Source organism: Schistocerca nitens, chromosome 2 (assembly GCF_023898315.1).
Source record: "Schistocerca nitens isolate TAMUIC-IGC-003100 chromosome 2, iqSchNite1.1, whole genome shotgun sequence".
NCBI lineage: Eukaryota > Metazoa > Arthropoda > Insecta > Orthoptera > Acrididae > Schistocerca > Schistocerca nitens.
This window is the reverse complement of record NC_064615.1, coordinates 466,687,892-466,712,659: the sequence shown is the minus strand read 5'-3', so window position 1 is coordinate 466,712,659 and position 24,768 is coordinate 466,687,892. Positions and strand designations below refer to the sequence as shown.

Sequence of the window (24,768 nt, the reverse complement as noted above, 5' to 3'; positions counted from 1 at the left end):
CAGCAGCAATTGTCGGCTCTATCTGGCTCGCAAATCACACATTACTAAATGGACAGGCATAAAATTTCTACGTTAGCTCTATTAAAACGCACATTATCTGCTTTCTCCGTCTACATTTACATCTATCTTATACTCTGCAAACCATGGCAGTAGGTACGTCTCGTTGTAGGAGTAATTACAGTTTCTCCCCATTCGATTCATGTATGGAGCACAGGAAGAATGATTGTTTGAATACCTTTGAGCATGCAGTTGTGTTGTTGTTGTGGTCTTCAGTCCTGAGACTGGTTTGATGCAGCTCTCCACGCTACTCTATCCTGTGCAAGCTTCTTCGTCTCCCAGTACCTACTGCAACCTACATCCTTCTGAATCTGCTTGGTGTATTCATCTCTTGGTTTCCCTCTAAGATTTTTAGCCTCCACGCTGCACTCCAATACTAAGTTGGTGATCCCTTCATGCCCCTGAACATGTCCTACGAACCGATCCCTTCTTCTAGTCAAGTTGTGCTTTCCTTGCCATTGCCAGTCTACATTTTATATCCTCTCTACTTCAACCATCATCAGTTTTTTGCTCCCCAAATAGCAAACTCATTTACTACTTTAAGTGTCTCATTCCCTAATCTAATTCCCTCAGCATCACCCGACTTAATTCGACTACATTCCATTATCTTCGTTTTGCTTTTGTTGATGTTCATCTCATATCCTCTTTTCAAGACACTATCCATTCCGTTCAACTGCTCTTCCAAGTCCTTTGCTGTCTCTGGCAGAATTACAATGTCATCGGCGAACCGCAAAGTTTTTATTTCTTCTCCATGGATTTGAATACCTACTCCGAATTTTTCTTTTGTTTCCTTTACTGCTTGTTCAATATACGGATTGAACAACATTGGGGACAGGCTATAACACTGTCTCACTCCCTTCCCAACTACTGCTTCCCTTTCATGTCCCTCGACTCTCATAACTGCCATCTGGTTTCTGTACAAATTGTAAATAGTCTTTCGCTCCCTGTATTTTTCCCCTGCCACCTTCAGAATTTGAAAGTTAGTATTCATGTCAACATTGTCAAAAGCTTTCTCTAAGTCTACAAATGCTAGAAACGTAGGTTTGCCTTTCCTTTATCTATCTTCTATCTTCTAAGATAAGTCGTAGGGTCAGTATTGTCTCACGTGTTCCAATAATTCTACGGAATCCAAACTGATCTTCCCCGAGATCGTCTTTTACCAGTTTTTCCATTCGGGGATGGCGACTGCATGTTTCAACACGATCGAGCACCTGTTCATAATGCACAGCCTGTGACGGAGTGGTTACACGACAATAACATACCTGTAATGGACCGGCCTTCACAGAATCCTGACTTGAATTCTGTATAACACCTTTGTGATTTTTTGGGACGCCAACTCCGTTCCAGGCCTCACCAACCGTTATCGATACCCCTCCTCATGCAGCCCTCTGTGAAGAAGAATGGGCTGCAATTCCCCAAGAAAGCTTCCAGCACCTGACTGAACGTTTGCTTGCGAGAGTGGAAGCTGTAATCAAGGGTAAGGTTGGGACAACACCACATTGAATTCCAGCAATTGTCGATGGAGAGCGCCACGAACTTGTAAGTCATTTTCACCCAGGTGTCCGGATACTTTTGATCACAGAGTAGGTGTGCAGAACAAGCCTAAACTTGATCGCCATCGTTCGTGACTCCAACCACAGTTATGTACGAAAGATTCAGTGTTTCTGCCTGAAGCTACGTTTTGGTACTTGGATAATACTGATGAATTTCTTACAAGTAAGCTCTCGAATTCATACAGAGTAACGGAAAGAGCGTGCGGAAGCCATAAAAGCTGATTTTCGAAACGGGGTACGGTACCAGTTGTTCTAACCGTTCACTGGGATGTCAAACTTTTGCCCGTTTTACATGATGGGAAATCAAAAGAAGAATGTCTTTCAACAGTTGCTTCACAGTTGAATAAAGAAAAGTTATTGCTGTGCCAAGGCTGGAAAGCTGTTTAGGATGCCAACAGGCGCAAGCTGTTTGTAAAGCAGTTGTAGACCGACATCTCGAAAATTGAAGTGCAATTTCTTTGTTTTGATACTACAGCTTTTAATATGGGTCATATCGATTAATGCACCTGTGTGCTTCTTGAAAAAAAAAATTTAACAGAGACTTGGTTATTTTTGCTTGGAGCCCATCACGTGTATGAATTGCTGTTAAAAAACGTGTACGAAGTAAAACTCAATCAAATGACAACAATTCTGATATTCACTCCTTAAAATGTTCCGACATTATTGGAAAAGCGTCATCAAGATAAAATATAGTCCCATAAAGAAAACCTCGCATTGCGCCTGACTGTGTCCTAAATCGACAGTCTGCTTCAGTTTAACCGCACTGAACTGACTAAAGAAGTAGTCGTAGATTATTATCAACAATTGACAGAGACTAATGCGATATTTTTAAGCGTAGATACACAGAAAATTTAACATTCGTGCAACATACCAAGCTCGATGGTAGGAGAGAGCTATTTATTCCTTAAAAATATCATTAGTTTGTGTTCAATGCTAAATTACGAGCAAGGAAAAGGCAGCAGCGCTGTTAGACGTTTACCTTTTCATTGCGACATCCTACGTCAAGCCATGCAGGCTTCTGCTTTTTTAAGTCTATGGCAGACTTACGTAAAAATTGATAAAAGCATCTGAAAAGCTGCTTTACAACAGAAAGACCAGTGTTTATGGTATTTTGCTGATGAAATTTCTGTCTTGTGACAGTTTGATAATGACGGTTGAAAATTAAACGATAGAGAATGTATCTGCCCATGGTAAACGTTACATTCCACCGAAGGAAGAACTTTTGATTCCACTGTACTGTAAGTTGTCTCTTTAGTTTTCTGTTTAGATCAAATGGTTCAAATGGCTCTGAGCACTATGGGACACAACATCTGAGGTCATTAGTCCCCTAGAACTTAGAACTACTTAAACCTAACGATCCTAAGGACATCACACACATCTATGCCCGAGGCAGGATTCGAACCTGCGACCGTAACGGTCGCGCGGCTCCAGACTGAAGCGCCTAGAACCGCTCGGCCACCCAGGCCAGCCTGTTAAGATCACTGTTTTGTTAAGTGACTTTCTCTTTCTTTATTTTAGAGAAGTACATTTACGAATTCATTCAAGACAGAAGCAAGCCATTGTTCGATCGCCTTAAAAATGATGACAGTTTTTCTACACTAATGCTGTACTATGTGACAAAATAATGCTTTTTTCGAGAAGCCAGAAAGGCTTCAACGCTTAGGGTAATGAACGATACAGCTAAAGAGCAGTCAGGTTGATGCAAGACCAGCGCTTAATTTTAAAATTTTAGGTGCCGGAAGCTCCGAACATCCTTCAGGCATACAAACTGCCCACCTACAAACAAAAATCACAAGTTTAGATTTTTCAAAACTTCTGTAAACTTACAATGAGAAATCGTTTTTTACAGAAAACTGTTCTCAATCTCAGGTTTTTAAAACATAATTTCTTATAACCAAAACAAAAAACACACGATTTAACATAAACAACAGGTGCTACCGTCTATCCCAATAGCAGTCTCACTTCGCTATCTACTGCTCGATATATCGACCCAAATCAGTAGTCTACAAGATCCTGTTTTCAACTACTGCCAGTCGCAATGTTCAGTCAATTGCATTATAGCTGCCCGGTTAACGTGTGTCCATTAGTGATAATTATAGTGAAGATATTTCATTACATCACGTTGGTCGCCCATTGACACATTCACCGGTGCCGGAGCTGCAGCAAATTGTAGTTACATTGCGATTTAATACACATATACTATTTTAAATCTCCGGCGAGGACTTGTACTCCGCGTTCAAAATAAATTCCCAGGGAGTTGCCGGCCGAAATTTAAACCGTGTACAAACATTCATCATTTAATCACGGTTGAGGAGGAAAAGGCAGTTTTTGTTATGTTGCGTACAATAACGCCGGAAAACTCATAATGGCCGCAGAAAGCCAACTATGAAAAGAAAATTTAACTAGGTGTTTCGCTTATCAAAATAGCATCAATTTCTGGAATCCTTCTACACTCAGTGCAAATTTTCATGTCTCATGTTAGGTATCAAGTGAGCACGTGTTACCATAATTAAATCGCAATAATATTTATTATGAAAGTTATTAAGGTAAAAAATCCAAAAAAGTCCCAAGAAGACTTTAACCAGAAACTTAACACAATAAAAATAATAGCCATAAATAATGAATTTGACCGAAACTCTATTAATAAAATTTTAGGTAAAAAGACCAAAAAGCAAGCCAGGTCCCTCCTGTCCCCAACGAAAAACACAGACAAACAGGGAAAGATATGGTGCAGATTACCTTTTATAGGGAAAACATAAACTAGCATAAGTAACATCTTGAACGCAAAGGGTTTCTCTGTGTTTTCCTGGGGACTGATGACCTCAGATGTTAAGTCCCATAGTGCTCAGAGCCATTTGAACCATTTTGTGTTTTTCTATGTCCCTCAGACAATAGGTCGTTTCTTGTTCAATGCGAAAGACAAACAACCAACTATCACAAAAAGTGGGGTTTATAAAATCATATGCCGGGAGTGTCAGTCTTGCTACATTGGAGACACGGGGAGGTCAATTTGTACCAGGCTTAAGGAACACCGCAAAAGCAGGAGATTGAGGAAGCCTGATTCAGCCTTTGCAGAACATTGCCTTAACAATAATCACAAATACACAATCGATGTACAAGTCCTACACAGAGGAAAAGGGGGCTAAGCTCGACCAATTAGAAATTTTAGAAATTATGAAACAGATGTGTATATCCCCACACCTATTATTAAATAAGCAAACCCAAGTTAATTATTCACCTCTTTCAGATGAGACCACAACCCCAGGATAGAAGCAAAACTTTGTTAGCTGATGAATAACTTCAGTCCGGTCATTGTAGTATAATCGGTGATTGTGTAATAATGGATGTAATTTGTTAAAAAATGGTCACTGATGTGTACATTAAGCTAGGGATCACTACCTAAGAAGCAGAGATTATCTTTGTCTTGTCATCATGTTTATCTATGTACTATCATCTTTGGGAATCTGTAATGTATTAGAAAATGGGCTTATAACCCGAAACCACGGTTCTGCAATAACATTAGTAATAAATTGTGAAACAAGGCATAAAACAGTGTTTGTTTAGTTAATTTACAATGTTTCACCAAGAACCCACAGTTGATTCAATTAAAATGAAAAAAAAAAATCAGAAGTTATATGTGTTCAAATTCGCGAAAAAAATGCTATTTATGTCTTGGGACATTCCGAAGTCCGGACCACAGACTGAACCAAAGACCGCACTGCGCCGCTCGCTCCTGACCAACGAGAATGAAAGACATTTACGTGTGTTTTCGGTACGTCCGTGGTGCGTGGTTTAGTCCGCTGGTCAGCATAGTCTGGTACTATCGTCATCAGGTGCTTTAGGGAGCGAATCAGATTATTCACCCAAAACGAAAATAAGCTTATAACACCAGCAATCCAGTTCCCATTGAAACATAATTTCTTCTTATGTTAATGGCATGCAAAACAATACGAAAACCCACAAATACAACTCAAAATAAATAAATAAAAACACAAACCAGTAAACAGTAACCAACCAGACTTATTTTAATGCTGTACTAAGTACTCACTGATCTCACTCAATAAGCAGTGTGGGAATGGTAAGATATCGCAAGTAGTAGGGAGACGGCGGCACGACTCCAATTGTGATATCAAACTGATATGCAAATTAACTGAATTGATCAATTAATCACTCTCCCCGACCACGCACAACCCCACCCCCGGATGACGTCATGTGTTTTTCTCAGCCAGCACGTGGATCCCAGCCCCCTCCCCCTCACAGCCCCTCCCCCCTCCTGTCCACATCCCCTCCCCCTGCCCTACATAACGTTAAAGAAGATCTATTTAAATATCCATTTTTTAAATTTTTATTTATTGTCTTTTTTCTGTAAATATTATAACAATTTTTAAAACAGATGTATGTAAGCTATAGGAAGAGATAACGTGGAAAAACAAAGAACCGGTTCACCTTCAGTCTTTTTCTCGACGAAGAGTCGCTTTTGTTATCTGTGATTCGAATTGTAAACACGTTTGAGAATGTGTTGTGTGCAAAACGCTGAATAATTATCATATAAAAACGTATAGACACTGTCTTTATTGACAGTTCAACGAATCCACAACCGTGAAATCCTGTGAAGTTATTTCATGGAAATTTTCTTTTCAAAATCTCATATAAGATTGGGCACCGATCTTCGATACGACGCTGCGTAATAACTGAGGTACGTGAATGCAATTATCTACTTCCTTTCGTGGCCACCATATTTAATTTTGTTCTTAGGTCATAGTAAGTGCTGCGAGGAACCTATAACTATTTCCCTTTCACGAACTAATCCAGTGTACGCATACCATATTTAAAAGGAATTTAAAGAGTGAAAATTTTGGAAAAGGAGATGTTGTTTAACTTCTACCAACCAAAAGATCTGCTGACGCAGGAGTGATCGTAAGGTAAGAATAACAGCACGAATACGCTTCTGTTGACAGTAAATGTGGGCTAGTTCCTCGTTGTCCTGACACACACTGCGTAGAACGCATTAATTTTTCCAATTTTTTTTTTTTGACTTGAATTTGCGTAAAATTTGGTAGTTTTATTACACGAGGATATATCAAGATGGCGGATCATTTTCACTGATTGCGAGCGTAGAAGTCACTTACCAGTCTTCTGTTTCACCAGAGACATACTTTACTACATTGAATTTCACGGACGAGCAGCACGTCATCTGTGATTTGTTTCCTTGTAGAACGAGCCGCAATAGTTCGGCTGCACGCTAATTTACGGCTGTATACAGCTATGGTGAAATTAAGATCACAAACCAAAACGATGGATAACTCATCCGATGAGGAATCAGTTGTTCAACCTACGCCTAACACAGAAGTAAAAACATTGCAAATACTGATAACGCAGTCGCAGCGAGTAGCGGTACTCAGTCGCAAGTGACAGACGATAATAGGTCAACTTTGGAAACTGTACCAGATTGCGCAAATGTACAAGATCCTGTAGAGCCAGGCATTATGCAGATGTTTAGAGTAATGCAGACAGATTTCATGTCACAATTTCTAACTCAGATAACAGCCCACATTAATACGCAGATAGGAAATACACAACACAGATAATCAACGTCACTATACAGGTAGACAATGTCAACGTCACAACACAGATAGGGGGTGTAACCACTCAAATGAACAAGCTAGACAGTGATGTTAAAAACCTTACTGACATGCACAATAATCTGGAAACACAACTGACACAGCTAAAAAGAGAGGCAGCGGATCAGTTAATATAAGTAGTACGTGAAGATTTAAATTCCACGAATCAGGATATTAGTAATTTGAGAACCACAGTTAAGGATTTGCCAGAGCAGATACGTAAGTTAACTAAAAATTTTAATGATATGAATGTACAGCAAACCGAGCTCAATACAAAAATGCAGGAAGCTGTAAATCAAGTTGGGGGCACAACAAAACAGCAGCTTGAGAGCTATCTAGAAGGAAAAGACACACATAAACCGTACTCTAGAAGCAGAGTTACAAAAAGCAAAAAGTAGCACAATGGAACAAGTATACACTACACAAAACATATCTGTAGTTAAACTGCAAACTGGCATAGGCCAGATATAGAAAATTTTGACACAAGACTTACCAGGCTCGTAGAATCAAATAGTCGATCAACTTAACAGGAAACTTAGTACAATGAAAGAAAGACACCAAGACGCAGAAGAACTTGACAACATACCCACAGGTAAGAGCGATAGTGCAATTAGTGACAATATTACCCCGAATGTACATGTGTGCTCACCAAATTATGAGAAGTACGGTAACCAACGACACCGCGATGAAAAAAAGAAAGAAACAGCAGATTGCTGAACCCACTTTGTCAGCAGTTTTGTTAGAAGAGAGTCTTATAAAACACCGGCAATTTCAGGTGTTTATCTCTGGAAATAAATATGTGCATTCGATATTTTTATAAAGTCATTCAAAAATGTATTGCCTAAAACGTGGTGGGAACAGCGAAAGATACAATATGTTCCGGGTTACATCCAAGGCGATGAAGCGTTATGGGCGATGGAAATATCAGAAACTTGTTAGACATTGGAACAGTTTGAAAACGCGTTTCTTTCAAAGTACTGGTCACATGGCGGTCACGAAAGATTAAGAAAAGCCCTATTCAACCTTGAACAATATAATCCAAAATATGGATCACTGCGAAAATATTTTGAGAAATATTTAAATAAGACGAGGTTCTGGGACGAGCCAGTGACACACTGACGTTCTACGCATTCTGAGAGCTAAACTACCGCTCAAAATGTAAAAGCTAGTACAAATACCCGAAAGCAATTTGTAGTATTTTCTGATTGTGTTGGATTCTACTAACTTAATTAATGAAGATGCAAGACAGAGTCACACCAACCAAAATAATGTCCGTAGCAGTAGTGGCAACCAGCCCACGAAGCGCCAGCCGCAGTACGGCGTCAACAATGCAGGGTGCGCGACTGAGTCACGACCGGCTTTTCTCAATCCCGCCTCAGCAGCGCATATGCCAGGCCCGAGTTCGGGAGGCAATTTTACTAATAACTATAACCAAAATTTTAACTCAAGGTATAAAAGGAAAAGAAAAATCGGTGACAGAAACTACTCTGGCTACTCTGGTACCAGGAAAAGAAATTGGAATAGAAACGATAACGGGGATCAGTGGGGTAACGCTTACAGTGATTTACAGCCTCAATTTAGCAACAAAACGGCTGACCCAAGAAACATGCAGTGGCAGTACCCGATTAGTAATCAACTCTATCAGTACCAAGCGCAACTATAAACTCAGGGCAGAATCATGGTCGGAATGCGCAGCAGAGGAACACGCCGGGAGTGAATATTATAGAAGTATCAAACGGAACACCTACAGACAGTAATAATGGGCGTTAAATTAAACGTGGCCTCATTATGCTCCCCAATGTTGGCCATGGATAGTCGTGGGGGCGATCCGTGCTACCATGCTAGTAATTTGCTAAGGTATCAAGATGAAGCGGATATGCGTGATTTGTACTTTTCAATTCAATAAACTTTACCAACAGTCATACACTTTCTGTTATTTCATACTATCCCGGAAGTAACCAGTTTCGGCAATTCATTTTGCCATCTTCAAGCTCTAAACGCGTTTTTCAAATCAACGAACTTATCACATAGCGCCATAAAACTGGATACCGTGAGTTCCAATCGTGTAGCTGCTTCATACGAAAGCGTGACAACCTAGCTCCTTCGTATGAAGCAGCTGCACAACGATTGGAACTCATGATATCCAGTTTTATGGCGCTATGTGATAAGTTCGTTGATTTGAAAAAAAAAAGCGGATGGAGATGGAAGATGGCAAAATGGATTGCCGAAATTGGTTGCTTCCAGAATAAAATAAAATATCTTGAAATGTACGGCTGTTGGTTAAGTTTACTGAATTGAAAAGTGCGTACCAGCCGCAGTCCCTTGGCCGTAATGGACCAACAGAGATTGCTTGATTTGTTAACCAATGAGGAAGAACCAGATCTGTATGAAGAAGATTGTATATTGCAAGCTAGTTTACAGGCTGCAGTAGGAAAAATACCTGAAGCATTGTTTTAAAGAGATTGACAGTCCCGCAGCTTTGTCGCCCTATCCAGTGATGAATTGCAAGATATTAGGAGCCATGGGTGGAAAATCTAAGCTAATTAAGTACAAACCATGGTCGAAATATAAATTGAAGATATTATTTTTCAGTCAGTTTTTCTAGTAGTAGAAGGGCTGACGAAACAGTGTATTTTCGGCATGGATTTCGTAGGGGCAAAATGTGCAAAAATTGATGTAAAAACTGGGAAGTGTCATCTGTTTATTAGTGGGAGGAACTGTACTGTAGATTTGATACAAGTCAAAAGTAGGAACGGCGAGCTTTGTCAAACAATAAACATGCAAATCTTAACTGTCAATACATTTCGATACCATGACTCGAATGAACTGTGGTGTCAACAAGTACAGCAGGACGAATTTGAAATAAAATATCGGAATGCACAGAAATCTCTCAGCAACAAAAGAATTACCTTAGAATTGTATTGTTAAGTTATGTATTCGACAAGAAACCTGTAGTTATAGAACGTATCAATATCGCATGGATGTCCGGCCCCACGACACATTATGTAAAAACACTTATTCCTTACCATAGTCGCAAAGAGAGGCGGTGGCCCAGGAGATAAAAAGGATGCTTTCATGGTATATTATAAATGGTTCAAATGGCTCTGAGCACTATGGGACTTAACATCTGTGGTCATCAGTCCCCTATAACTTATAACTACTTAAACCTAACTAACCTAAGGACATCACACACATCCATGCCCGAGGCATGAAATCTGCGACCGTAGCAGTCGCGCGGTTCCGGACTGAGCGCCTAGAACCGCTAGACCAGCGCGGCCGGCTGGTATATTATAGATACCTCATTATCGCCATATTGCAGTCCGCTACTTGCAGTAAAGAAAGCAAATAAATCGGTGAGACTTGTTCTCGATGCCTGGGAGATCAATAAAATTATTGTACCAGTAACGACCCGACCCGAAAACTTAGAAGAACAATAACAGGGGTTCCTTGGAGTACAATATTTAACTAGTGTCGGCCTCCGTAGTTCATACTGGCAGATTGATTTAGCACCTGAAAGCAGAAATACACAGCATTCATATTTGCAGGTAGGTCCTACCAGTATTGCGTTTTGCCTTTCGGGTTAAATGTGAGTGCTGGGGTTTTCATTACTGCACTGGACACGTGTGTTACGGCCTGACTTTCTTGACAAATTCACAGTATATATAGATGACATCTTAATAGCAACACGTACTTGGAATGAACATCTAGATCTTTTAGATAGGATGCTACAAAGGTTTTCAGCGGCTGGTGTCACAGTGAACTTCAAGAAACCTAAATTTGTAAGAAAAAACATCAAATTTCTCGGTCCCATAATTTTGCCCGCAGGAATAAAATCTGACCCTGAGAGACTGTTGGCGATAAAGAATTTTACAGTGCCTTGCACAAAACGACAGCTAAAGGCATTAGTAGGTTTGCGTTCATTTTTCCGTCGGTTCATACCGAACCAATTACTCAGTGCCCCTATTAAAGGAGGACAGACAGCGGATCTGGACGCAACAGTCCAAGCTGATTTTGATGATATAAAACATGCTCTGGTAAATTCCAATATTTTAGGACATTCTAACATGAGCAAAGATTTGTATGTATATATTCGTAATTAGGAGCCTGTCTGTTTCAGCTGAACGAAGGTGAGGTCACCGACAATGTTAAAGTAATTAGTTTTGCTAGCCACACAATATCAGAATGTGAATGCAGGTATTCCACAACAGAGTTAGAAACCCTTGCTACTGTGTGGACATTTACGAAATTTAATTATTAACTATTTGGCAGGCATGTACGAGTCTTCAGTGACCACGGCATTCACTCACTTGTAGGCTGTTACATAATCGCCTTGCGCGGTGGACTTTATTTTTGCAGTCCTATAATTTTGAAATTATATATGTGGATGTCAAAGACAACATAATCGCCGATGCACTGTCACGGTTATCCCATGGTCTGCCTGAGTTTGAAGAGTTGATAGAACAAAACACGGAATTTAAGGTTATGCTCGTGAAGGACAGTAAATTTAGAAAATATTATTTGGATGTGTGTAACTATACGGCGAAATAGCAGGAAGAAGATGAGCGGTGGAGGAATGTCAGATTTCAGTTAAACAATAACCCACTTGCTCCTGTACGACAACATTACCAGTTGTATAAAGATGTATTATTCTATAGGAGAAACCCAAGCAGCGCTGTATGGTGCGTTTGTATACGCGAAGTGTGTGAGAAAAGTTTAATTTGGTTTACTCATTTCATTTGGGAACACTACGGTGCCCGCAAGTGCTGTAAGTAGTTGAATATGTACTGCTATTTTCCCAATATGCTTCGACGCACACAACAAATTTTGCAAACCTGTATTGTTTGTCAGAAGGCTAAGCCTGCCAATCTGAACTGCGAAACAGATTTACATCCTATTTCACCTAAAAAACCCTCGAGCGGGTATGTATAGATGCTACAGGAACTTTACTCTCTGCACGAGAAGGTGTAAATATATAATTGGTGTAAATGATGTATTTGAAAAATATGTGAAACTGTATGCCACAAAAACAACTGCAGTTAAGCCTGTTATTAGATGTATGCTAAATGACTGGCCCTACTTTCCGTCTGTTGGGAAATCACAGACGATCTTATCAGATAATGCAACCAGTCTTACATGCCATGCTTGGAAACAATTTCTAAAAGAGCAGTGGGTCAAACAAATTTTAATATCCAAATATAGCCCACAATTCAACCCGATAGAAATAATATTTCGTGTACTGAATAGGTTTATGAGGACTTATGTAGCCAACAAACAGTCTAAACGGATGGATAACGTACACGTATTTGAACATGTGGTAAATAATCTTCAGAATTACGATACAACAGTTACACCGTCGGATTTAATATACAATAGGCAAGAAAACAATGAATGGGTGAACCCCATAACGTGTTCCAAGATAAGGATTTAAATGAAAAGGTAAGACAGGTATTGCGTCACTATTTTAGAACAAGCTCAACGCCGTAAGAAATACTTCGACAAACAATTACATGGTGTTGCCAGATTTGTGGTTAGAGAAAAAGTATTACTTAAGACCTATGTGAAAACCTCTCTGCTAGCCAAGGAAAACGATAAGTGGCAAAAAGGTATACTGGACCGTACATTATTGCACACATTCCGTATGACGGATGTTATTTACTTGTGTATCCTCACAATGGTAAAATCAAACTTAACACCCTCTCCTATAATAATAAAAGAAATATGTACGAGATAAGTTATAGGAAAGTTACCGGCAGAGAAATTACGTAATGTCGAAACAATCATAATTCTTTACAGGTGGCGTTCGTCGAGGTGCTACTAGACTTCAACCGGCGATGAGAGGCAACTAAATTACACTAATGTCACTACGATTTACGATTGACGTTATAAAATATTACCAAGATCACTGAGAAGTACACTACTTGACTCTCAGTAACACCAGAAGTTTTTAATAATTTGCCTTTCCTTCGGCATGAAGTACTAAGAATCTATACCGACTTTAGAAGAATACATACACTGATTTTCTCTTACGTTTACAATATTTTATCCAATCAGAGTTGACGATATTTTGTGGAAAAAGTAAAGTAGGAAGTGATTAAGGTCATATTCAACAAAAAAAAAAAAGATTGTGCACATACCAGTGATACAATGATGAACACACGAATATGAAAACATGTACAAACACAGACACCGACTTACACTATGAAATTAAAAGTATCCGAACATTTGGCTGAAAATGACTTACAAGTTAGTGGCACCCTCCATCGGTAATGCTGGAATTCAGTATGGTGTTGGCCCACCCTTACCCTTGATGACAACTTCCACTCTCGCAGGCATATGTTCTATCATGTGCTGGAAGGTTCCTTGGGAAGTGGCAGCTCATTCTTCGGGGAGTGCTGCACAGTGGAGAGGTATCAATGTCGGTCGGTGAGGCCTGGCACGAAGTCGGCGTTCCAAAACATCCCAAAGATGTTCTACAGGATTCAGGTCAGGACTCTGAGCAGGCCAGTCCATTGCAGGGATGTTATTGTCGTGTAACCACTCTGCCACAGTCTGTGCACTATGCGGTAGCGTTCTCGCTTCCCACGCCCGGGTTCGATTCCCGGCGGAGCCAGGGATTTTCTCTGCCACGTGATGACTGGGTGTTGTGTGATGTCCTTAGGTTAGTTAGGTTTAAGTAGTTCTAAGTTCTAGGGGACGGATGACCATAGCTGTTAAGTCCCATAGTGCTCAGAGCCATTTGAACCATCTGTGCACTATGAACAGGCGCTCGATCGTGTTGAAAGATGCAATCGCCATCCCCGAATTGCTCTTCAACAGGGGGAAGCAAGAAGGTGCTTAAAACATCAATGTAGACCTGTGCTGTGATAGAGCCACGCGAAACAACAAGAGGTGCAAGCCCCCTCCATGAAAAACACCACCGCCTCCGAAATTTACTGTTGGCACTACACACGCTGGCTGATGACGTTCACCGAGCATTAGCCATACCCTGACCCTGTCATCGGATCGCCACTTTGTGTACCGTGATTCGTCACTCCAAACAACGTTTTTACACTGTTCAATATTCCGATGTTTATACTCCTTACACTGAGCGAGGCGTCGTTTGGCATTTACCGGCGCGATGTGTGGCTTATGAGCAGCCGTTCGACCATGAAATTCAAGTTTTCTCACCTCCTGCATGACTGTCATAGTACTTGCTGTGGCTCCTGAAGCAGTCTGGAATTCCTGTGTGATGTTCTGGGTAGATGTCTGCCTATTACACATTACGACCCTCTTCAACTGTCGGCGATCTCTGAAAGCCTACAGACGAGGTCGGGCTGTACGTTTTTGTGCTGTACGTGTCCCTTCACGTTTCCACTTCACTATAGCGTCGGAAACAGTGTACCAACGGATATTTAGGAGTGTGGAAATCTCGTTTACAGACGTATGACACAAGTGACACCCAATCACCTAACCACGTTCGAAGTCCGTGAGTTCCGCGGAGCGCCCCATTCTGCTCTCTCACGTCTAATGGCTACTGAGGTCGCTGATATGAGGTACCTGGCAGTAGGGGACACCACTACGCACCTAATATGAAAAACGTATGTTTTTGGCGGAGTCCGGATACTTTTCATCATATTGTGTAGGAAGCAGTATAGCGTACAGCAGATCTATCTGTTGTTCATATTACCTACCATTTTAATTTTGTGTTTATGTGAATTTAATTATAGTGATTTGTTTGTTTATGTGTTTTTATTTCATTCTACTAGTTTTTGATATGTGTACCATGCGTTGTTACAGTGTTGGGTGACGCAAACAAAAGGTGACATTCTCCCCCAACAGTAAGTCGCGGGTAGTTACTTTGCGTATTTTTGCCTCATTTTGAGACAATCTTTAAGAGCACTCTTTGTGCAGTTCAAAAATGGTTCAAATGGCTCTGAGCACTATGGGACTCAACTGCTGAGGTTATTAGTCCCCTAGAACTTAGAACTAGTTAAACCTAACTAACCTAAGGACATCACACACATCCATGCCCGAGGCAGGATTCGAACCTGCGACCGGAGCGGTCTCGCGGTTCCAGACTGCAGCGCCAGAACCGCGCGGCCACTTCGGCCGGCCTTTGTGCAGTCACTATTTGCTAGAGTCATTATGGTGGTTTTGTGCATTTGCAGCAAGATCGCATATTAGAGGGTTGCTGTTATTCCTAAATTACGCATTCTCTTGTGCCCATGAGGTGTAGAATTTTAGTCGCGACTGCGAATTAAATACAAGAGGCACGCATATCCTAAGAGCGCATTCACCTACTAGTAATTTGTATTTTGAACTATAAAGAGCAGCGTCAGTACAAACGAAATCTTGTAAGTGGTTATCGGGAATCAATTATGATCGTGGGCATAAACTCACATATACGAGCTGGTACAATCATAAGCTACGACACTGAACGTTCAAGTGTTTAGGGGAAGTGAACATTTTTGCGAGTGACAACGACATATTCAGTGGTAAGTGAACTCTAGGGACAAGTGTGAGAAAAGTTTTTGTATCACGAACCACTTACTTCGAACTGAAAAGGATTTAGTGAATTAAGGAAGCTTGCTGCGTGACGAGTGTTCGTGCAAAGACGCAGAGTAGCCGCGCTTAAAGAGAAAAATGCAGTACTTACCCTTGTGCAGCGAATCTGGCAGGTGCCTATGGCTCCGTCCTGCAGCCAACGTGTTTGTAAACTGGAGACAGGTTTAGTGGCCTTGCAGATACCGTAAGCGCCGCACAAAACACTTGAAAAGGCGAACTGTATAGCGCGCTTGGCAACTATCTGACGAACGACCGCTTGCTGGATTTCAAACGGCGAGTTCGCTGCGCCGATGGTGATTGTTGCGTAGGCGTCGCCCCGCGCTACTAACGTATTATTGTCTGACGACGTATTGCAAGAGTGCAGTTTAAATTCAAAAGTGAAACACAATATTAAATGGACACTCACTAAAGCAAGTAAGAGAGGAAAAGTGAATATTAGAACCCCCAAGGAAGCCAGCACCAGTACAGCTCATGATATCTGGCCCACGTCCCGAATTAAACACGAACCCCAGTTCAATGAACCTATCCATGGACCTTACCCGCGTACTTACGTATATATGTATATTAGAATTAAGTTAACTATTAATCCACAAAAATTTTATCTGTTTCATGTAAATATGTCTATTATCAGAGGATGCTATGAAGCCCAGTAGAAAATAAAGGAGTAATGAGAAATAGTGAGCTGATCCGGATACACAGGAAGATTTGCGGAGTTGCTACTACTCCAGGCATGCCTACCAAACATTCAGCCCGGATCGTCACAGTGCACAGTGCACACCACAAACAATGTTACATATGGAAGTTTTCTTATGTCACGAATAATGTAAACTGTAATTGTATGGCAAATGGTCATGTAACACAGTTTCTTTTGGTGTATAATATGGTGTATGTGTGGATGTATTTTGTACAGGCAATGATGTTTAAATAAGCAAATAGTACGCAAGTTTCTGTAGGTTTTGTGTGTATTTTTTGGGCTCATTACACGAAAACAAAAAAAAAGTTTTCTTGAGGACAATACGCCAAAGGGAGTGGTGAATAAGAACTATTTCAATATTAATATTTTTTTAATTTTTATTTATTGTCTTTTATTTTCTGTAAATATTATATTATAATAATTTTCAAACAGATTTATTTCCAAAGTTGTATATAAGCTGTAGGAAGGGATAACGCAGATAAACAAAAAACCACTTCATCTCCAGTTTTTTTGCTCGACGAAGAGTCGTCTTTCGTTATCTGAGAGTCGAATTGTTAACACGTTTGAGAATGTGTTGTGTGCAAAATACAGAATAATTATCATATAAAAACGTATCGACCCTGCTTACATTGACGGTCCAACAAATCCACAACCTTAGAATCTCGTGAAGTTATTTCTTGGAAATTTTCTTTTCAAAATCACATATAAGATTGGGCACCGATCTTCGATACGACGCTGCATAATAACTGAGGTACGTGACTGCACTTATCTACTTCTTTTTGTGACCACCATATTTAATTTTGTTCTTAGGTCATAGTAGACGCGACCAGGAACCTGTAACTGTTTTCCTTTAACGACGTCCGATCCAGTCCAATTCCTTAAAGATAAAATGAATATATTTTTCCCCAAACGTTTCTTTATATAGACCACAAGGCACAAGCCGTGCGTGCCTCTGAACGAAGTGTACGTTCGAGAATTTCACGTGGGGACACGTAACTAATCATTATAAATATTTGGGAAACATAGGATTATTTTTTATTTGTGATTTCGTTTTATCGCGAATGTACGTTATCTCTTATTCTTACAGCCAGGCCGGTGCCATATTTTAGTAACTTTTGTTCCATATCTTAATCGCACCGTGGTTTACGCCGGAATTTATTATGCAATTTGTCGGAAAGCTTTCTGTTTCCAATATGCCGCGCCGACTGGCTGAAATGTACAACAATACGCATTAGCAGAAGCAAAGGGAGAACTTACAACCTATTGGCGGGAATTTCGAATTTTGGTGGCAATTTCTTCGTTCCAGGGCTGTGCAAACGTCACATCCCACCCCCCACCCAGGAATTGGCGGGAAATTATAATTGAGGGTGCCCTTTCCGAGACTTGAACCCTGGCCCTCCTGGACAGAAAGCCTAAGAGCACCCGCTAACACAATTACACCACCACACACACTTGGAATTGGCGGGAAATTAAAAATGGCGGTGACTTTTCCGGGAGTCGAACACTGATCCTCCTGTATGGAACGCCCAAGTGCATCACGTCAACACAATTAAACCACCAGATGCCCTTGGAATTGGCGTGAAATTAAAAATGGAGGTACCCTTTCTGCGACTCAAACCCTGGTCCTTCTAGACGGAAAGTCCAACTGCACCTGCCAACAAGTGGAAACTGCCCAGATGCAAGAGAGGAAGTTAGGTTAGTGTACTTTACTTACTTCGGTTGGGAAACTGAAGTGAAGATCGCTCCTAATTACATAATTAATCATACAAAAAATGGTTCAAATGGCTCTGAGCACTATGGGACTCAACTGCTGTGGTCATAAGTCCCCTAGAACTTAGAACTACTTAAACCTAACTAACCTAAGGACAGCACACAACACCCAGCCATCACGAGGCAGAGAAAATCCCTGACCCCGCCGGGAATCGAACCCGGGAACCCGGGCGTGGGAAGCGAGAACGCTACCGCACGACCTTAATCATACAGATCTGTCCTAATTACACTAGTATATCCATAGAGCTACACACGGACTGCCTAAAATCGCAATACAAATCAAAAATTGACAATGGTATGTAGAGGACAAGGGGGTATTTTTAGGAAATATGGTGCGAAATTGTGATTTAGTGTGTTTCAGTGCGCGATGCGCCAGCCTCATGGCAGATGGCAGACGAAGGCCTGCCGGCGCGTTATGCATGTGACACAGTTTTGCAACGAGCGTCGGTATGTGTGTACGTGCATGGCAGCCATCAACAGCCAGAATGCAGCATTAACAGAATTACGCAGGCGCGGGCCGCGTGTGGCGCGGTTGCGTTAGCCCACTCATGAAGAACCTTCTAATAAACACGCCACCGCGTAACCAGCGGATTCAGCAGCGGTCTGCACTATTTAAGGGCATCAGAGGTGGGCGTCGGCATTCAGGTCGACCGATTGGGCGTTCGGTCACTGTTACGTCGTCGTCATCTGTGACGCTGTCCCCGAGGACCGGCCGGAGGAGGGCATTGCCCGCTGCTGCACCAGCGACTCCCAGCGTCGTCATGAGCCGCCGTGTATGTGAGCCTGGCCGGGCCTCGTGCTGATAACCTCCTACCGCCTGTGCAGCCGCTGACCAAGCACCGGCGTCGCGTTTCCCGGACTGCGTGCATCAGCACTTCTCCACCGCGACACGAGTGGTGGGGCTGAGCTACCGGAAAATGTATTGGGAGAACCAACAATAAAGAGGAAAATTGCTAAGAACAGCCACCTTCTTCTACCCAGCCACACCCTACAACCCCGACCACGTCACCAAGTTAATTGTGGAAGCGATCAGACATGCTATTATGCTTTTAGGCCATGCGTAAAAAGGAAGAGCTAATGTGAGTTGTTTCTCTTTTGTTTCTCAGAAGGTGTGACGTTATGGTAAGACCAGCAGTTCCAGCGTCACGGGTTGTGCTGAAGAAGGAAGGTGTGCCCTATCTCTCAGCATAGTTATACTGTTTTGCTGTTACAACTTAGCTGATGCCTTGAAGATACGTCCGGTATCAAGTGGTGTTTTGTTCTTGCAACAAGTGGATGTAACTATGTCCGGACATCAATGGACCTTAAGGGTGTGTAACAACAACAACGCTGTACTATTGTACATATAAATATTATGTTTTTTTCTCTTCTGAATTTTTGATAAATTAGTGTAATCGATGTTCTGATTTCATTTCTTTTTTTTTCACGTCATTGTGTTAAGAAAACTGTAAACAAATTTCGATGTGAATATTAATGTTTATGTCAAATTTCAAGCAATATTATAACAGAATTGAAATATAAGAAATGGTAAAACTGTTGTAAGATGTTAAAGTTGTAACTGTGCGTCTGGTCCATACGTAGGCAATGTATTAGGATATGTAGAATGCAAAACCTCTGGTGAATACCCTGTCTGTAGGGGAGCGGTAAAAGGTGGATGGCAGGCGAGCGCGGGAAAATGCACACGGGCGCTGCACGGCATAACGGGCTCAGCAGTAGTAGTCGGGAGTTGGGTATTGGTCTGAGCAACACGTTCTGGATCGAGGGGGCTCTCCTGGAAGACGCAGTTTCATTGAGCCTCGGATAAGCCGTCCCAACGCCCTTCCAGCATGGCAAAATTCCATAGGCACTAAATGGAAAAGTATTGCGACGCTAAGAAGTAAAGTGCCGATACATCAAGAGCCATTGCTGTGGTTGTATGTGTGCTCTGTGTTCGCCGCCCGCCCACCGCCGCATCGATACAAACAGGTTGAAACTTTTAGTACTGTATTCGTGTGGACCAGTGTTACTTCTGTTCAATAACAACTTAAATTTTACCAGAACTGTCCTATCATTTAATTATCCTCACAACTAACTTAGACAGGGTCCTTTCCACATGTTGTACAATCAGAGTGTCCCGAGATGAAAAATTAAAGTTTGTGTTAATAATAATTACCTGCAGACATAGCTATGTTAGAATGATGTTTAAAGAACTTTGATGTTAATGAACTAATAGACGAATAACAAAGGTCTGACAAAGTTGGAAGATAATTTTGAAATTGGTTTAGTAATGAAGTTTAATTATTTCGAGACAGATATAATGGTATTTAAATGAGCAGGAAATAAGATAAAAAGAGTAGTAACTCATATAGTGGAAATTTTGAGCACACAATGATTTCAGTAATTAAATTTTTTTTATACAGTGATCATAACAGTTTCAGGGTCCCCCCCCCCCCCCCTCTTTTTTATTCATTTGAATTCTGAAGTGTGTCTAAACTGATTTGACCAGCAAAGTTAAAGTCAATATAAAAACCAAAATTTATCAGTGTTTTACCCTTATCAAAATTGACATTGTGTGTGTGTTTCGAAAGTGCTATTTCTAGGGTAACCTATGCCCGATTTTAATCAGATCCATAGACAGTACGAAGTTTTGTAGTAAACATTATAGTATAATGTTATGTATTTATGGTTTATCCATATTAGTACAAAAAGTGAAATTATCAGTTCAGTAGATTTTCTGGTTCTAAAATTTACCATATTATGCAGTATTATTACGTGTGGTTTTGCATGAACGTACATCAACTTGTACAGGGAAGAAACTCAGTTAGTGCCTAATTAGGCAAGCGACCGTATTATTAACAAATTGGTAGCATCTTCTGTGTTGTTTCTTGTCCGTACTGACGTGTAGTTGTATTTCGAACTTGCTTGACGTACCATTGTTATTACAAAGAGAGTGTAAGTCTGATTTGCCTCCATTCAGGTACACGCGGTCAATATCTATACGAAAATCCTTTCTCTTAAGGTGAAGCCCGTCAACTTACCATAGTACAGGCTTTAATGAGTACCGTGTGCCCCAAAGCGCCGCGTTACAGGTGGACTGTAATATTTGGGCGGTGGAAGACGAAATCTGTAAATTAGAGGATACATTTAATGAACTTCATTCCATGGTGGCTAATCAGTCAAGGTTTAATGACACACAGGGGGAATATCAGCTACTACAATCAACTTTTGCATGCTTACAAGCTCAGTTGCAGCAAACTACAGGGTTAATCCCGCACATCGGTAGGAAAAGAGGATGGTTAGACGCAGGTGGCCATATCCTGAAAACCCGTTTTTGGGACCGCTGACGCGGAAGATATTAATAGTATTAATGAAACGCTACACCAGGTACAGGATAATGTGAAGAGCCACCAGGGAATGCTAGATCTTCACACAACCCAATTAGAGAGTTTGGAGAAAGATGTAGTTAATAATACATGCCAATTGCGAGCTATGGCCGCGGCCGTGATGTCCCACATTAAGGCCACAGCCAACACAACCAATCACGACTTGGGTATAATCAAGTACCGTTTGGATAACATCGATTCATAGCTCATAATCGCTAAGCTGCTCCGTTTTCTTGCTGATAGTATTACAGAAGCACGCATAGAAGCCACGGAACTACAGGAGGCTTTGTTGCACGCAATGTGCGGGCACCTAACTCCGGTACTGTTACCTTCAGAACAACTTCTGGAAGGATTACAGAAAGTTCAATCGGAATTGCCTGCATCCCTGGAGCTACTGACGACATTAACAGATGAACACTTATCTCTGTACTACAAAATAGCCACTGTTACCAGTACATGGACAGGTACCCTGCTGAGAATCCATATCATAATACCATTATCATGTAAGGATTGTAAATTTGAATGTTACGCCTTGTATATGTATCCACTGAAGTGGGAAATTTTGCAGAAATTCGTATAATTAACCGTACAGGAAATACTGTTAGTGGCACGTAACAGACAAGCTCATGTGTTCCTCACTGCACAAGACTTGCTGCGTTGTCGAACAGGTCCAGTTACCATCTGCCCCGCGAAATTGTAACACACAGTTCCCAAATCTTGTGAGTATTCTCTATTCCCCTCTCAAGAACCAGTCGCGGAGTGCCCTGAGGAAATTATAGCAAGCACAGTGCAGTTCTTTCAGCAAGTGGGTCCACATTGGGTATTTTCAGTAATGGAAAAACGCAGCCGTTATTTGCGTTTGTTACGAGCAGGGTAAGCAAGGGAGTACGAAAAGAATAGAATTGCAGGGGCAGGGATGGTTAATTAATGGCACACAGTGTGACATTTAAGGGCCAACTTTCCGTTTACCAGCTGTGATTACTGGAGCTACAATCATGAACATAACACGCACATTGACCTATGTACCCGACCAACCGGTGCAATTCGTCACGAAAGAAAATCTCACTCTTTTGAATAGCACATTAGACCCGACTTTGCTCGCCTCTTTGGACCGGATGCTAGCAGCTCAGGATGGATATATATAACTATGGAACATCTTTTTCAACGAGTGCATGAGTACCGTAATGAGCATAAGCAACGCTTACTAGTTACTGGATCATCAACCACCGTCACCTGTATTTTTATCCTTGTCGTCGGATTAGTGTACTATCGGTTCAAGAGGAAGGTAGCCCAAATCCCGCCCCTCACAACCTTTAACCTAAGGGTCCAGCCAACTCACTGAACAGTTGTGAGGCACTGCAGCAGAATACTGAGTAATGTTTATGGACAAAGATTAGACTGAGGATAGAAGTGAATGAACACAGTGTAAATAGTGAATCAATCGCATTTTGTGGTGTTTGTGAAGTGAACTCTACTTGTTTGGACTTTTTGGTTGAATTCGGGGACGAATTCTTTTCGTATGAGGGAGGAATTGTAGAGGACAAGGGGGTATTTTTAGGAAATATGGTGCGAAATTGTGATTTAGTGTGTTTCAGTGGGCGATGCACCAGCCTCACGGCAGATGGCAGACGAAGGCTGGCCGGCGCGTTATGCAGGTGACACAGTTTTGCAACGAGCGTCGGTATGTGTGTATGTGTATGGCAGCCATCAACATCCAGAACGCAGCATTAGCATAATTACGCAGGTGCGGGCCGCGTGTGGCGCAGTTGCGTTAGCCAAATCATCAAGAACCTTCTAATAAACACGCCACCGCATAACCGGCGGATTCAGCAGCGGTCTGCACTATTTAAGGGCATCAGAGGTGGGCGTCGGCATTCGGTTCGACTGATTGGGCGTTCGGTCGCTGTCACGCCATCGACATCTGTGACGCTGTCCCCAAGGACCGGCCGGAGGAGGGCGTTGCCCGCTGCTGCACCGGCGACTCCCGGCGTCATCATGAGCCGCTGCATCTGTGAGCCTGGCCGGGCCTTGTGTCGCTAACCTCCTACCGCCTGCATATCTGCTGACCGAGCACGGCATCGCGTTCCCCGGACTGCGTGCGTCAGCACGTCTCCACCACGACACGAGCGGTGGGGCTGAGCTACCGGAAAATGTATTGGGAGAACCAACAATAAAGAGGATGATTGCTAAAAACAGCCACCTTCTCCTACCCAGCCACGCCCTACAACCCCGACCATGTCACCCTCTCCGGTCATCCTATTAGGGTAGAAAACTGGTGTTATGCTGCTGGGAAAAAATTTCATGATGCTGCTCGAAACTAGTGGCAGGCGCACTCACTCTACCCTTCATCTACAACCTGGCGGAGAAAATGATGGGGTGTAAGATACTATATTTCCTTTTTTTGGCAACTATATTCAAGTGACGAGGTGCTAGTGTTGTACAGAGAGGACTCTGATTAATGTATTACCTGTAAGCATACAGCTAAGGACTGTACCTATCGCTGTTTGATATCAGAGTTGGCTACAGACACCTGCTCGACAATCACCCTGCAGCCCAGGTAATCGAAGCCAATCAGCACTACCGAAACTGATGGAAAGAATGCATCACTGTTGTAATTACGTTCCGAAATTTTCATGAAAAAACCAGCACTCGTAATGAACGGGTCATAATATAACACATGTACTGGAGAAAATCTTCATCACAAAATATTGCAGAATGTTTGGTAGTTGAACATGCGTTCTCCTTGATGTAAAATCAGAAACTGCCGAAATTCGAGGCCCTCTTACCTCCTCTCACCCCCCCCCCCTCTCTCTCTCCCTCCCACTGCCTACAGGGGGGGGGGGGGGGAGGTACAGGCTTTCTCAAACCGTCAACTGCTATCGCCGAGTGCCTCGTGGGTTTCTGTGACCAACAACCATCACCTCATGGTCTTTGGCCATGCCCTGCCTTCTGCCATACCCCTCTGGACGCTGGCTACACTCAGTCTGTCTTGAGGCGACGGCCCTTCACCAACACAAAAGGGAAATTTAGCGGCACCACGCCGCCTCCGCATCTGTGTCAGGAGACCACACACACTGGACTGTCCCAATACCACTGTTCTGTGATGGAGATCAATTGTATTGAACATCAATGCATCTCTTATAATCGAGCGTCTATTAAAAAGGAGA

At 41.9% G+C, this 24,768-nt stretch overlaps 1 protein-coding gene across 2 annotated transcripts in view; it reads right to left on the bottom strand.

Moving 5' to 3' along the window:
* Window positions 1–15,954, bottom strand: part of LOC126236374 (uncharacterized) — a 234,452-nt gene extending 218,498 nt beyond the window's left edge. Inside the window, exon 1 of one of the 2 annotated variants that reach the window (XM_049945627.1) lies at window positions 15,867–15,954. The gene's annotated coding sequence lies outside the window, so the exon portion shown is untranslated. The remainder of the gene's footprint in view (window positions 1–15,866) is intronic. The other variant, XM_049945630.1, reaches the window with a different exon arrangement.
* Window positions 15,955–24,768: the final 8,814 nt, after the last annotated feature.